Here is a 12,971-nt window from a genome sequence, read left to right as displayed (position 1 = left end):
TTATATATATATATATATATAGGCGGTTAACTATTAGCAGTTTTTTCAAAACCCAAAAGTACTAACTATAACCGCCTAGGCGGTTAGCAATTTTTTCTAACCACATTTAAAATTGATTAACAATTAGTACGGTTAGTGCGGTTAGCGGGCAGTTAATAACTGTTAAAGTATATCAGGCCCGTAAGGGCTTGAGCGCAAGACCATAGCGCTTGAGCGCAATCATGCAAGCCCAGTGCACTTGAGCTTAGACATGTGTGCTAGACAGATCAGTGACAACAGTAATTCTCCAAACCAATATGAAAAGGTCCAGAGAATCTCACAACCTCCTATGACAGCATACAAGGAATCTTCTCTCATTCATGCAGCACACAATCAAATATATCCTAGAAGGAAAGATACTCAAGCTTGGGATGACTTGCACAACAAGGAAATCTACTTAGTATCTAGCAAAGTATAGTGTAATATTCTATGTATATTTGATTCTGTATTTTGTGATTCTGCATTAGGTTAAGCATTAGGTAAAGTTGTGTATATAATGATCATAATAGTGTACTGTAATTTTTAGTTCTTTGAATGAACTTCTATCAAAGTTTTCATGGTATCAAAGCCATTCTAGGACAACGCCATATTCTCTCAAAAACATAAATTGTCTTTTCCCTTCAATTCAATCCAATGGCTACAAACTCTACTTCCCTCTCCTTTATCCCACCAAATACCACACAAAACGCTCTCTTGAAGTTGGATTCTGGCAACTATACCAGTTGGTTGACATAGATTAATCCCATACTGTGTACTCATGATCTGATGGGCTTTGTGGATGGGTCAAAACCATGCCCTCCAAAGACAACCACAGATGAAGAAGGAAAAGTGATCCTCAATCTAGAATACCCTACCTGGAATAAGAAGGACCAATACCTACTTAGTGTGATTACTGGATCTCTCTCTGAGAAGGTTCTAGCAACAATTTATGGATTGAACACTTCACAACAAGTATGGACTGGATTGGCAACCAAATTTGCCTCCAAGTCAAAATCCTGCATCTCTCACCTGAAGAAGCAACTGCAAAGCCTTACTCAAGGACCTAGATCATGTGTAGACTACATGCAATCTGCCAAGCTCCTGGCAGATCAACTAAATGTTGCAGGAAATCCCATACCTGATGAAGAGATCATTTCTTTAATTCTAAATGGACTGAATCCCTCATTCACTCACTTCATCACCACCTACTCCTTCCACACCAGAGCCAATGAGATTAGCTGATAAGCGCCGAATGTTGCACATTCAAGCCCCTTAACTCGCATATGTTAATTCTTTAGCATTTTTATTTGTTTGATTTTGTGTTATTTTAGTGTTTTCAGGTTTTTAATAAAGATACAAGAAACACCATTGATTTTGGGCTCAAAGCACACTTTGAGAAGACCTAACACACGTCTTAGTATTTTGACCATTACTTTCTGATCGAGTATCGAATTGAGGTGAAACTAGTGGCAGTGGAAAGCTATCTCAAAATAATACAATTCATTGTGAAATACAAATTTCCTAACTCGAAAGTATGCTTTGCCAAAATCGTTTTGCAAGATAAGAGTGTAAATCAGCCCATGTGTGTAGGTGCGCTCAAGCACATCACACGTGGGCTCAAGCGCACCCCTGCCTACGTGCATAGGTGGGATCAAGCGCACTAATGTTGAAAAGTCCAGAAAATGCTGAAATTGATAAGGAAAGATAAGAAAAACTTTTTTATGTCTCCCAATCCGACTGCGAGACTGAATTACGGTTTTTCTGGGATTCCTAGGGCTTCTAGGGGTTTTACATCCTATAAATAGGCCTCTAAGCCTTGAAGAGATGTGTGCTTAGTTTTAGATAGAAATTATTTTCTTGGAGGCTTGGAGAGTTGAAGAGAAGAGGAACATGGAAGGAGGCCATCCCAGCACCAAGATGAGCAACTAATTCAGTAATAAGGCGTTGATGTAGCTTTTTCCAAGTAACAATGGTTTACTTGTATTTTAATTTAGGTTTCTCTATATGCATGATGGTTGTATAACTGTGAGAATTGATCTTAATATTTATATTTAATCATTATGAAAATTTTCTCTTGTCTTAGAAAGAGAAGAATTTGCTTGTGATTTAGAATTTCCTAGGCTGCCAAGCAGAATGATTTAGAATTTGAGTGATCCTTCTTTCTTTGCTTGTGCAGTGTTTTGGGATTTTGTTTATCAAAATTTGAGTTTGTTTGTTTTATGTTTCGTAATAGGAAATTATAAATCATTTATGAGAAAGATGCACTTTATCCCTCGAAAGTTTCACACCATTTGCAATTTTGGCATCCAATGTTAAAAAAATGGCAATGTACCCTAATAAAGTATCAAAAATTTGCAATGTGACCCATTCGTTACCTATTTTTGTCTAATTTGACTAAAAATTTCGCACGTCCAGCGTACATGCATTTTTTTGTCCATACTTTCCAAAATTGCTTCATATTTTTTTGACGAAATTTCAAAAACACCCCCAATTAAAAAAACAAATAAATAAATAAATAAAATTTGGGGTGGCTTTTGGCCATGGACCACCCCCACCTGGCTTGATTGGGGGTGGCCGAACCACTCCCAAGGGGCTTAATGGAGGTGGTTTCACCACCCCCAAATGGCCGGATTGGAGGTGGCGAGCCACCCCCATGGCCCATGAGAGTGGTTCGGCCACCCTCAAGGGGCCAAATGGAGGTAGCGGAAACCATCACCAATCCGGGTAGAGAAAACATAAATTATTGACGAATGGGTCCCATTGCAAATTTTTGATACTTTTTGGATTACATTGTAAATTTTTAAACATTTGAGGTCAAATTACAAATAAAGTGAAACTTTAAGGAATAAAGTGCATTTTTCCCATAATTTATCCATGAGGATTAGGGCTGTAAACGAGTCGAGTTTTAGCAATCTTGGCTTGGCTCGTTTTAAAGAGCATATAATCGAGCCGGTCTCAAGCCGAGCTGGGATTGCTCAAACTCAGCTCGTGGAAAGGTATTGTAGCTCAGGATTGCTACAAGTGCAATTTCGTGCCAAGCCAAGCACTCGAGTGGCTTGACTTGGCTTGAGCTCCAGGTATGGTATTTCCCATCTACAACAAAGAAAAACATAGAGAAAGCTTGAGACACCGCGAAAATGGCTTAAATCATCAGTAATAAGCCACAAGCTCAAATAAATTTTAAATCTTAAAATGAAAACAAAACTTAAACGTCAAACATATATATCGAATTGACAAAAAAAAGCAACAATAGATCGCATAAAACATTTGAGAGAGAGAGGCCCGTTGGCATGAAGGCAAACGATGAGTCGATGACACCAAAACTCTGAATCTACGACGAGGTTTTGTCAATAGGAGACAAAGAGAATAGCGGAAGAGAAGAAGTAAAATAAAAAGTGACCAGTAAAATAAGACTGCCCAAGAGAGAAAGTGCAATGGTCTTTAGGGTTAATAGGATTGAATGGTTAAGATGGTGAGATGTGTATAGTCTCTTGTATTCACAGCTGTTTGATCAACTTTGAAGTAATTAGGGGTAGTTGAAAAAACTTAATGCAGATGATAAGAAATGGACCGTTAGGATGCACTTAGATAAATTCAACAGTTGGGATGTGTTCGTGTGTCTCTAGAATATGCATGAACGACACGTGTTCAAGTTTGATCTTAAAAAAAAATATTAAACGGTTAGATTAAAATCTAACCGTCCGAGCTCTAATGGTCTTTAGGGTTTATATGATTTGTTAGCCTTACAGCTTCAATAAAAGCTTGTTGCAGAAGTTTTGATGATAACAAATTCCACCATGTTGTTCTAATGTATTTATTTCAAGGATGATAGTTGCAAACACACATTGTCAAAGAATCAAAAGAGTCAATGGCATTGGAAGACATTTTGAATTCAAAGCTAGAAGCCAACTCTTAAGCATTGAAGAAGTCAAGGTTGAAGAATCGTTACTTAAAGTAAATGGACATTTAAATACTGTAAAGACATTTACTTAAATGGTTTCAATGTAGGGCCCGCAATTGTGACACGACCTGCGAACCCGACATGAACACGACACGAAAAAACAGGTATTGGGTTTGGGCTTATCGGGTTCAGGTCGTAATCGGGTCAACCCGATTAAGACCCGGTAATTTCGTGTCTGGCGGGTCGACCCGCTAGACTCGGGTTTTTTTTTTTTTTTTCTTTCTTCTTCAGGATAAGGCAGAGCAGATCTCTACCTCTCTCACTCGTCACTCGATCTGTGCTCTCTCTCTCTCTCTCTCTCTCTCTCTCTCTCTCTCAAGTGACAGTCTCAGTCTCTCAGACTCTCACTCTCCCTCCGTCTCGACGTCTCCAGACTCTCCCTCTCGACGTCTCCAGACTCTCCCTCTCGAGTCTCGGCTCTCTCTCTCTCTCGGGTCTCCCTCCTCGCCGTCGCCGTCCTCACCAATATTTCCTGCCAAACAAACAAAGCTTTAGAGATTACTAGTATGAAGATTTTCTACTTGTTTATAAGCATAGTAAGGATGAGCACTGAACTAAATTTTCCCGCTCTGCCCCGCCCACCCCCCAAAAAAAAAAAAAAAAAACAAAGAGGAAAAAGGAAGGAAAGAGACCTTCTTTCTCGGTCTCTGCAACTGCAATGGCGTTTCACAGAGTCACAGACCCACAAAGCCCAAACCAAAACCAAGATCCCTAATCCTCTTGCTCTTACAAGCCATAGCAGCAATTGCCCTCTTGTTCCTTTCTCTTCCCTCATTTCCATAAATGGATTCTCTTCATATATTACAATTTTTATTTATTTTTTTTAATTTTTTTTTTTTAATTTTATAGTTTAGGGTTTTAAGTTTTAACGGGTCGTGTCGGGTCGTGTCTACCCGATTAGACCCGGTTATTTTAAACGGGTAAAACAGGTCGTGTCGGGTTACTCGGCAATTTTCGTGTCATAATCGTGTCAGACCCAATTATCCGTTTAACTAAACGGGTCGTGTCTGGGTATAGGCTAATCGTGTAACGGGTACCCGGGGGTCGTAATCGGGTCGTGTCAGGTACCCATTTTGCCACCCCTATTTCAACGTAAATAAGGTTGTTGGAGAATTGTGTTGAACTGGATCATTAAATTCAAATTCAAAAATGATAGTTGTCATCAACGGCTATATTAACGATACTGTTGCTAAACGGCTATATTTCCAAACGCGCATGTTGACTATGCTAACGACTATATTCTTGCTAAAGCCTATAAATAAGTACCTTAAGCTCTTGTTAAAATTAGATCTCGCACTTCCAAGACTGAAGCATTCTTGTTCTCATTCATTCATCTAAGCCTTTCTAGTTCAATTCGTACAAGAGTTCTAGTGAGATATATTATTGTGAGAGTTTCATTTGTATATCCCTCTCAAAAAGGAGAGTCGTTATTTGTGAGTGAAATCTGAAATCCAAAATCAATCTTGTTAAGAGGGTTAGTCTGACCCTTGTAAAGGTTTGAACTCCACCCGCAAGGAGTTTGAAATGAATGGTGTGCTCTTGCTTTGCAAAGGTTTGAACTCCACCTACAAGGAGTTTGGAAAATAGTGGATTGAACTCTCAAGTGGTGTGCTTGGGGAGTGGAAGTAGGCCAGATAGACCGAACCACTATAAATCGTTGAGTTTGAATATTCTTCTCTTTATCTCTTTATTATTGCGCTTATTCTTATTTGTCATCTTCTTTATTACTGCAACTATGCTTATTTGTGATCTTCATTATATTGCATCTTGAGTTGGATTAAGTTTTTACTTGGCTTAATTTTCATTAAATCAAAAAGTTTGCCATCAACCCTATTCAACCCCCCCCCCCCCCCCCTCTAGGGTTAATTCCCTCGGCAGTAGGATTGAATGCTCAAGATGGTGAGATTTATATGGTCTATTATATTCATAGCCGTTTGATCAACTTTGAAATAAGTGGTAGTTGAATGCATTTAATGCAAATGATAAGAAATAGATTGTTAGGATGTGCCAAGATGATCCAACAACTGGGATGTGTTCGTGTGTGTCTAGAATCTGCATGAACAACATGTGTTGAATTCCGATCTTCAAAAAAAGTATTAAACGGTCAGATTAAAAGCTAATTGTCCAATCTTGGACAAATTACCAGTGGGGTTCTTGATTTCCAAATGACAGTTTGTTGTTCTGCAAATCTAACATGATTGAATGGGCTCGGGTACAAGATATTCTTGTAAGAATTTGGAAGAAGATTATCATATAAACATCAAATAAATTTTTTTTTTTTCTAAAAAAAACCTAACTTCTGGCCATTGTCACTTAAGTACTTGAATTGAATAATCCAGAAATTCAGACTTGAACGTTTGTTGAATTTGCAATCTTAAAACCCTCAATTTGCAATTTTAGAACTAGTAGTTCTTGTGTTGGCTAATTCGGTGATCAAAATGGACATTCCAAAGCACCAAGACACATCTCCAATGCAAGGCCGCCCAGACGGGAAGATTGGCTGTCTGGAAGCGAAAACCCAAGAGCAGATTTTCATTCCCAACACATGGCCGTCTGGACAAGTTGCTAGGTTGTCCACACTTGCTTTCCAGTAGGTCGCCGAGAACCACGTTTTTAGAGTTGCCGTCTGGACGGGCACTTACCCTGTCCTGACGCCCCGTACGATTTATGTACAAATCATGTATTTTATGTGGACCCAAGTCTTGGGTTTTGCAAATGATAGATATTCATCTTCATAGAACTGCAAAGCAACAAAATTTTACCCTAGAGTTCATGAGAGGCTGTGCTTGAGTGATTATTTGTTGTAAGCCTAATTGTTCCTCTTAAAGGATTATGTTATTTGATTGTGTGCTTTATTGAGATTTCAGTCAGAAGGGTCTAGTATAGAAGAATCACGTTGAAGAAGATTGTGAGTAAGGAGACGAGTTGGAGGCTTGTTGATATTACAGAGTCAAGGTCTTGCATAGGGTTGTAAGTGTTCCTAGTGTTTGTAATCTCTGAACATCTTTCTGATAGTGATTTACTGGGTTTGGCTACCGGTTTTACTTTTCGGATGTTTTCTAAAAGGTTTCCTCTTCGTCACCAAAATTATTGTGTCTGATTGATTTACTATTTTGATTATTTTGGTGACTGATTGTCTATAGATTGCTATTTGTTAATTCTGCATATCACAGTGTATTTCAATTGGTATCAAAGTGGGTTTACTCTGTGAAGGATTAAATTCCTGAGTGTGATCTTAAACTCATTGTTGTGATGTCTCAAACTCTTAACATTGTGCCTAATTTTAATGGATCTAATTATGGCTATGGAAAATTTCGTATGAGATTTTTCTTAAAATCCATAAACATTTGGTCTGTCATTGAATCTGGATTTAAAGCTCCAGATAAGCCGATAGTTGAATGGTCTAATGTTGAAAAACGAACACGGATGGCGAATGACTAAGCTATGAATGCTCTATGCTTGGCAATTTTACAAATTGAGTTCTCTAGAAGTTCAAGTTGTGATAGTGCCAAAGATGCATGGGAGATCCTAGAAACTACTTATAAAGGAGCTAATCTTGTTAAAGCTTCAAAACTTCAAATTTTAGTTTCTCAGTTTGAGGAAATTAAAATGTTAGAGGATGAGACATTTAATGATGTTTTTGGTAAACTTAGTGAAATTAGAAATTCCATGATAAATCTAGGAAATAAAGTTTCTGACACTAAGCTGATTAGAAAGGTTATGAGATCGCTCCTTGAAAGATTCAGAATGAAGGTTAATGCTATTGAGTCATGCACTAATCTTGAAACCATGGGGATAGAAGAGTTAGTTGGTGCTCTTCAAACTTATGAGTTTTCCTTGCCTCAACCTAGGGAAAATAAGGACCTTGCCCTTAGAACTCTTAGGAAAAACTCTGATGAGTTATCTAATGAGGAACTTGCCTTAATAGCTAGAAGGTTTTATAGAAATGAACATAAAATTTTTAAGAGATTTGGAAAACAAAAAGAGAGTACTCAGGAGAGAAATGAAAGAGACCCACGCGGTCCAAAATTTATGAGTGTTCTGGCTATGGTCATGTGTGCAAGGATTGTGTTAATCTCAAGAGTAATAAGCCAAGAGACCAAAAAGCCTTCAATATTAATTACCATGAGTGACACCGATGAGGAAGTCCTAGATGAAAATGCTAATTATTTAGCGTTTGCTATGTCTTATGATTCTAATGATTCTAATGATTCTAAACAATTAGATGTACAGTCTGCATATGATAATGAATCAAAAAGGGTTAGTGATTTTCAAAACTCCTTTGACAATTTGATGGAAAAATTTTCTATGCTTAGAAATACTAATTTGAAAATTGTAAGGATGTTAAGAATCTTGATTTTGAAAGGGATAATTTGTTAAAATCCTTGAGTGATTCACATGTTGTTTGCAATACTCTTAAATCTGAAAACCATGTGTTAATTGCTAAGAATAAATCCCTTCAAAATGATCTGGTTGAATCTATAAATCACTTGATTAAATTCTCTAGTGAAAAGCTTAATAAAATGCTGCATGTTCAGAAGCGTTCTAGTGACAGATCTGGTTTAGGATTTGATAAAATTGCCTCTTTGTCTTCTAACAGTGCTTCTACTTCAAAGAATGTTTTTGTTAAACTAGTGAAAGTAGAAGAATCTTCAAGTGACGGAAAGCAAGCAGTTGCTCTGACTCTCCAAGGTAAGAAAGGCAAGAAAATTTACATTGAGCCTCCTGCATCTTACCCTAAGCCTAGAGTCATGCATCCTCCTAGGAAATTACCTTTTCAAAGGTTTGTCCCTACATGTCATAACTGTGAAAAAGTTGGTCACATTCGACCCAACTGCTTTAGTTTGAAACATCATGTGCATAAAAATGAAAATTCCTGTTCTAGGAAAGAAAGTGAGGGTTTGGTTATGATGGTTAGAGAAGTGTTATCTAGGCTAGATAGGTTTGAGCAAAGTCATAAATCTAAACCTAAGATCTCTCAAGTGTGGGTTAGGACGGATAATACCATTCACCCCTTGTGGGGGAATGGTAGTGATCTTACCTTATGTTACTCACATGCCTAGGATTGTGTCATGCAAACTTTTGAATATCCTAGAGCATGTTGTTTTTCTATTGCTTTGTTTTGTTATTTTTAGTTTTTATTTATGCATTGCATTTTTTTTTGTGCATTCTTTCAAAAAGGCAAAAATATTTTACTTTGATTGTCTCTTTTCTTTTTTGTCTTATGCACCTAGATAGTCCATTAATGTCTCATGTTGCTTTCATGGATTTAATTCCTTGCGTCTTGGAATGTTCTTAATATGCATGAGATGAAAATTTGCTTCAGTGGACTTGTTCTTGTGGTTACCTAAAGCTTGAGCTAATGTGGTACATTTTTCCTATGCTTACTCTCTTGCGCACATTTAAGCTTAATTTGAGGTTATTTCTTCACCTTAAATGTGAAGTCTGTTAGGTAGTTATATGAGGTTTTTGACTAGTGGTATTTTTCAAATTGACCATACACTAGTTGAATGTAGGGCTTAAAAATTCCCACATTCCTCCTTTTGTTGTAAGCACCAATTGTTTAAGGACACTTTTTTAAAGAGAAAAAGAATCAAAATAGTGAAACAAAAATCAAAAGATCATGTTACTTATAGAATTTATTTTCACTGTGTCAAACTTGTGCTAATTGTTCAAAAGAGGAATGTATTGGATGAAAGTGGCTAGGCCCTAGTATGATAAGGTTTGACTTTTGATTTGATATACTTGTCAAAACTTCTTATTGGTGAAACTTTCTCCTCATTTTGTAAGTTGGCAATTTTTCTCATTGAATGGCTTACACACACAACACACAAGCATGGGTTGAATGGAACATTTTTCTTTGCTTGGGTTAAACAAAATGAGTTTCTTGCCATTTCCAGTTTCATGTATATTTTGCATATTTGGAGCATGTTTGGGATATTCATTGCTGAAATACATGAGTCTTTGATGTGTGTATCATGTATATTCACTTAACTTTTGAGGGGGAGAAACATGTTTTTCTTTTCAAGTTTCTTGTTGATAAATGAGTCATACATTTAGGGGGAGTTTTTGCGATTGTGTCTTCATGATCTTGCCACATACTTCGTACATTTTCGTTTATCTGTGATCATGAATTTTACTTGTGTTATTCTTGTTCCACATATGCCTTGATGTATTTTGTGAGTGTTGCAGGAAACATGGAGACCTTTTGTCATTTTGTGACAAAAAGGGGGAATAAATATGGAGAGATGTTGGGATGTCTCGGCATATTAGTTTTGTCACCAAATTGTCAAATGAGGAGTTTGTTAATTCTTGTGTTGGCTAATTCGGTGATCAAAACGGACATTCCATAGCACCAAGACACATCTCCAATGCAAGGCCGTCCACACGCGCTTTCCAATAAGTCGCCGATAACCACGCTTTTAGAGTTGCCGTTTGGATGGGCACTTACCACGTCCAAACGCCCCGTATGATTTATGTACAAATCGTGTATTTTATGTGAGCCTAGGTCTAGGGTTTTGCAGATGATATATATTCATCGTTATAGAACTATAAAGCAACAAAATTCTACCCCAGAGTTCATGAGAGGCTGTGCTTGTGTGATTATTTTTTGTGAGCCTAATTGTTCATCTTAGAGGATTATGTTAGTTTGATTGTGTGCTTCATTGAGAAGTCTATCGGAAGGGTCCAGTAAAGAAGATTCATGTTGAAAACGATTATGAGCGAGTAGACGAGTTGGAGGCTTGTCGAGCTTACAGAGTCAAGGTCTTGCATAGGATTGTAAGTGTTTCTAGTGTCTGTAATCCTTGAACATCTTTCTGATAGTGATTTTCCTAGGTTTGGCTGCCTCAGAGAGGTTTTACTTTTAGAATGTTTTCTAAAAGGTTTCATATTCGTCACCGAAATCATTGTGTCTGATTGATATATTGTTTTGATTATTTTGGTGATTGATTGTTTATAGATTGCTATTTGTTAATTCCGCATATTGTGTGATATACACCTGAATAGCGTATTTCAAGAACCTTCACTATATTGCAGAGTGATAGATAAAAGTTTTTGGCCTATCTATTTCTGACGTTCATCTTGTGACTGATTGAGAATCACATGCTTATTTATAGATAGACCAAGACCCTTATCTAATTTATCTAACGTTGCTTCCTTCCATCATAGGAGACAACCGTTGGCTTTGTTTGGCAAAGCCTTTTCCTTAGATATTGTAGATTGATATGAAAAAAAAGTAAGAATGTTTGGTATAAAAAAAGTGAAAAAAGTTTTGTTATGTAGTGATTTTTTTTTAATTTGAATAGTAATAAAAAGTTAATGATGTGATATAAAAAGTAAAAAAAGTTAGAATGTTTTGATGTTGATTTTTTTAGGAAATTGTGCATGAACAGTAACAAAAGGAAAAGAAAGGCTTTGCCAAACAAAGCCAACATTTGGACTTTTCACCTTAATTTAGTTGTTATCTATATATTTAATTACCCAAAAGTTTTAGTTTAATAAAAACTCTCTTAATATAGTAAATATATAATATGTGACATGTGAGACACTTTAAATCACCTTATAGGAGATGAGTTCTAACATTCTCCCACTTGGCTCACATGACACATCTTTAAAATTATTTGGGTAACTAAAACTGAACATGACCATAATTAAAGACTACTCAAGCTTTAGTTTCACATAGAAAGACAAAATACACGAATCATGGCGGTCATGTTATTATATTAACATTTCATTCCATGAATTACAATGTATTAATCTTTCTAAACAAAATCTTTATATGGTATAACTCTTTATGAATAACTTCCAATAAGTCATTCTGAGTCTAACTTTACATATCACAACGGATAAAACCAATACATGTACACAAAAACTTTATAATAATAACTTTATGTCTATAGACCATTTGAGAGAAACTAAACACAAAAATGATTTAATGAGTTTCATATATTCCACATGACTTTATACTTCTTTATTAGTAAACTTTTAGTCATGAGATCCACAATCATTAATTCAATGCTTAATAGACATTTCATGTCGCTTAATATTCTGTCATATTGTGATACTTTATGTCGATGTACTTACTTTTGCTTGTACTTTCATTATTCTTACAGAAGAATTATTGCAGAAAATTTTTATGGGTTTCGCTATAAAATTGACAATCTCGAGACCTTTAGTGAAATGTCTCAACCATAATGCCTGTAAACTAAATTCATAGCATGCAAAAAATTATGCTTTCATATTAGACGTATCAACTTTAGTTTGCTTATTGCATCTCCAGGATATAGTCCATTAGCAATAAGAAAATATATCATGAAGTAGACTTTTTACAATCTACATATTCAGCAAAATCGGAATCTGAATAGCCAACCAGCTCTAAACTAAGGTGGCAAAACGGGTAAACGGGTAGACACGATTAAGACCCGTTAAGACCCGCGACCTGATTACCTAAGACATGAACACGACCCGTTTAACTAAACGGGTTAGTGGGTCTGACACGATTATGACACGAAAAGTACTGGGGTAATCCGACACGACCCGCTTAACCCGTTTAACATAATCGGGTCATATCGGGTAGACACGACCCGACACGGCCCATGCGCTAAACAGGTAACCCGACCCGACCCGACCCGTTTTAAAAAAACCCTTATTAATTGTGTAATAAGAATTATTTTACTCAAATTTTAAAGAAATATTTGAGTAATCCCAATATTAAATTGTCATCAACAAGTGTCATGTTATAAATGCAATTGTCCTCCATACTAATCTGAATCGGAACACCAAGCTCAACCCAAATCCATTCAAAACAACATAACCAAATACCTGACCAACTACCAACAAATTGTTTCAATAACAAAGGTACTTACCAAACGATAGTTACAATACAACACTCTAGTTGAAAAAACAAAAACACAGTGTCCAAAAATCCAATAATTTAAAATGAATTTCACAAGCTAACTCCCCAAAAAACAAGACCCAAAACACATAAATC

The sequence above is a fragment of the Corylus avellana genome, chromosome 7 (assembly GCF_965113065.1).
Source record: "Corylus avellana chromosome 7, dhCorAvel1.hap1.2, whole genome shotgun sequence".
NCBI lineage: Eukaryota > Viridiplantae > Streptophyta > Magnoliopsida > Fagales > Betulaceae > Corylus > Corylus avellana.
This window is presented reverse-complemented; position numbering follows the sequence as displayed.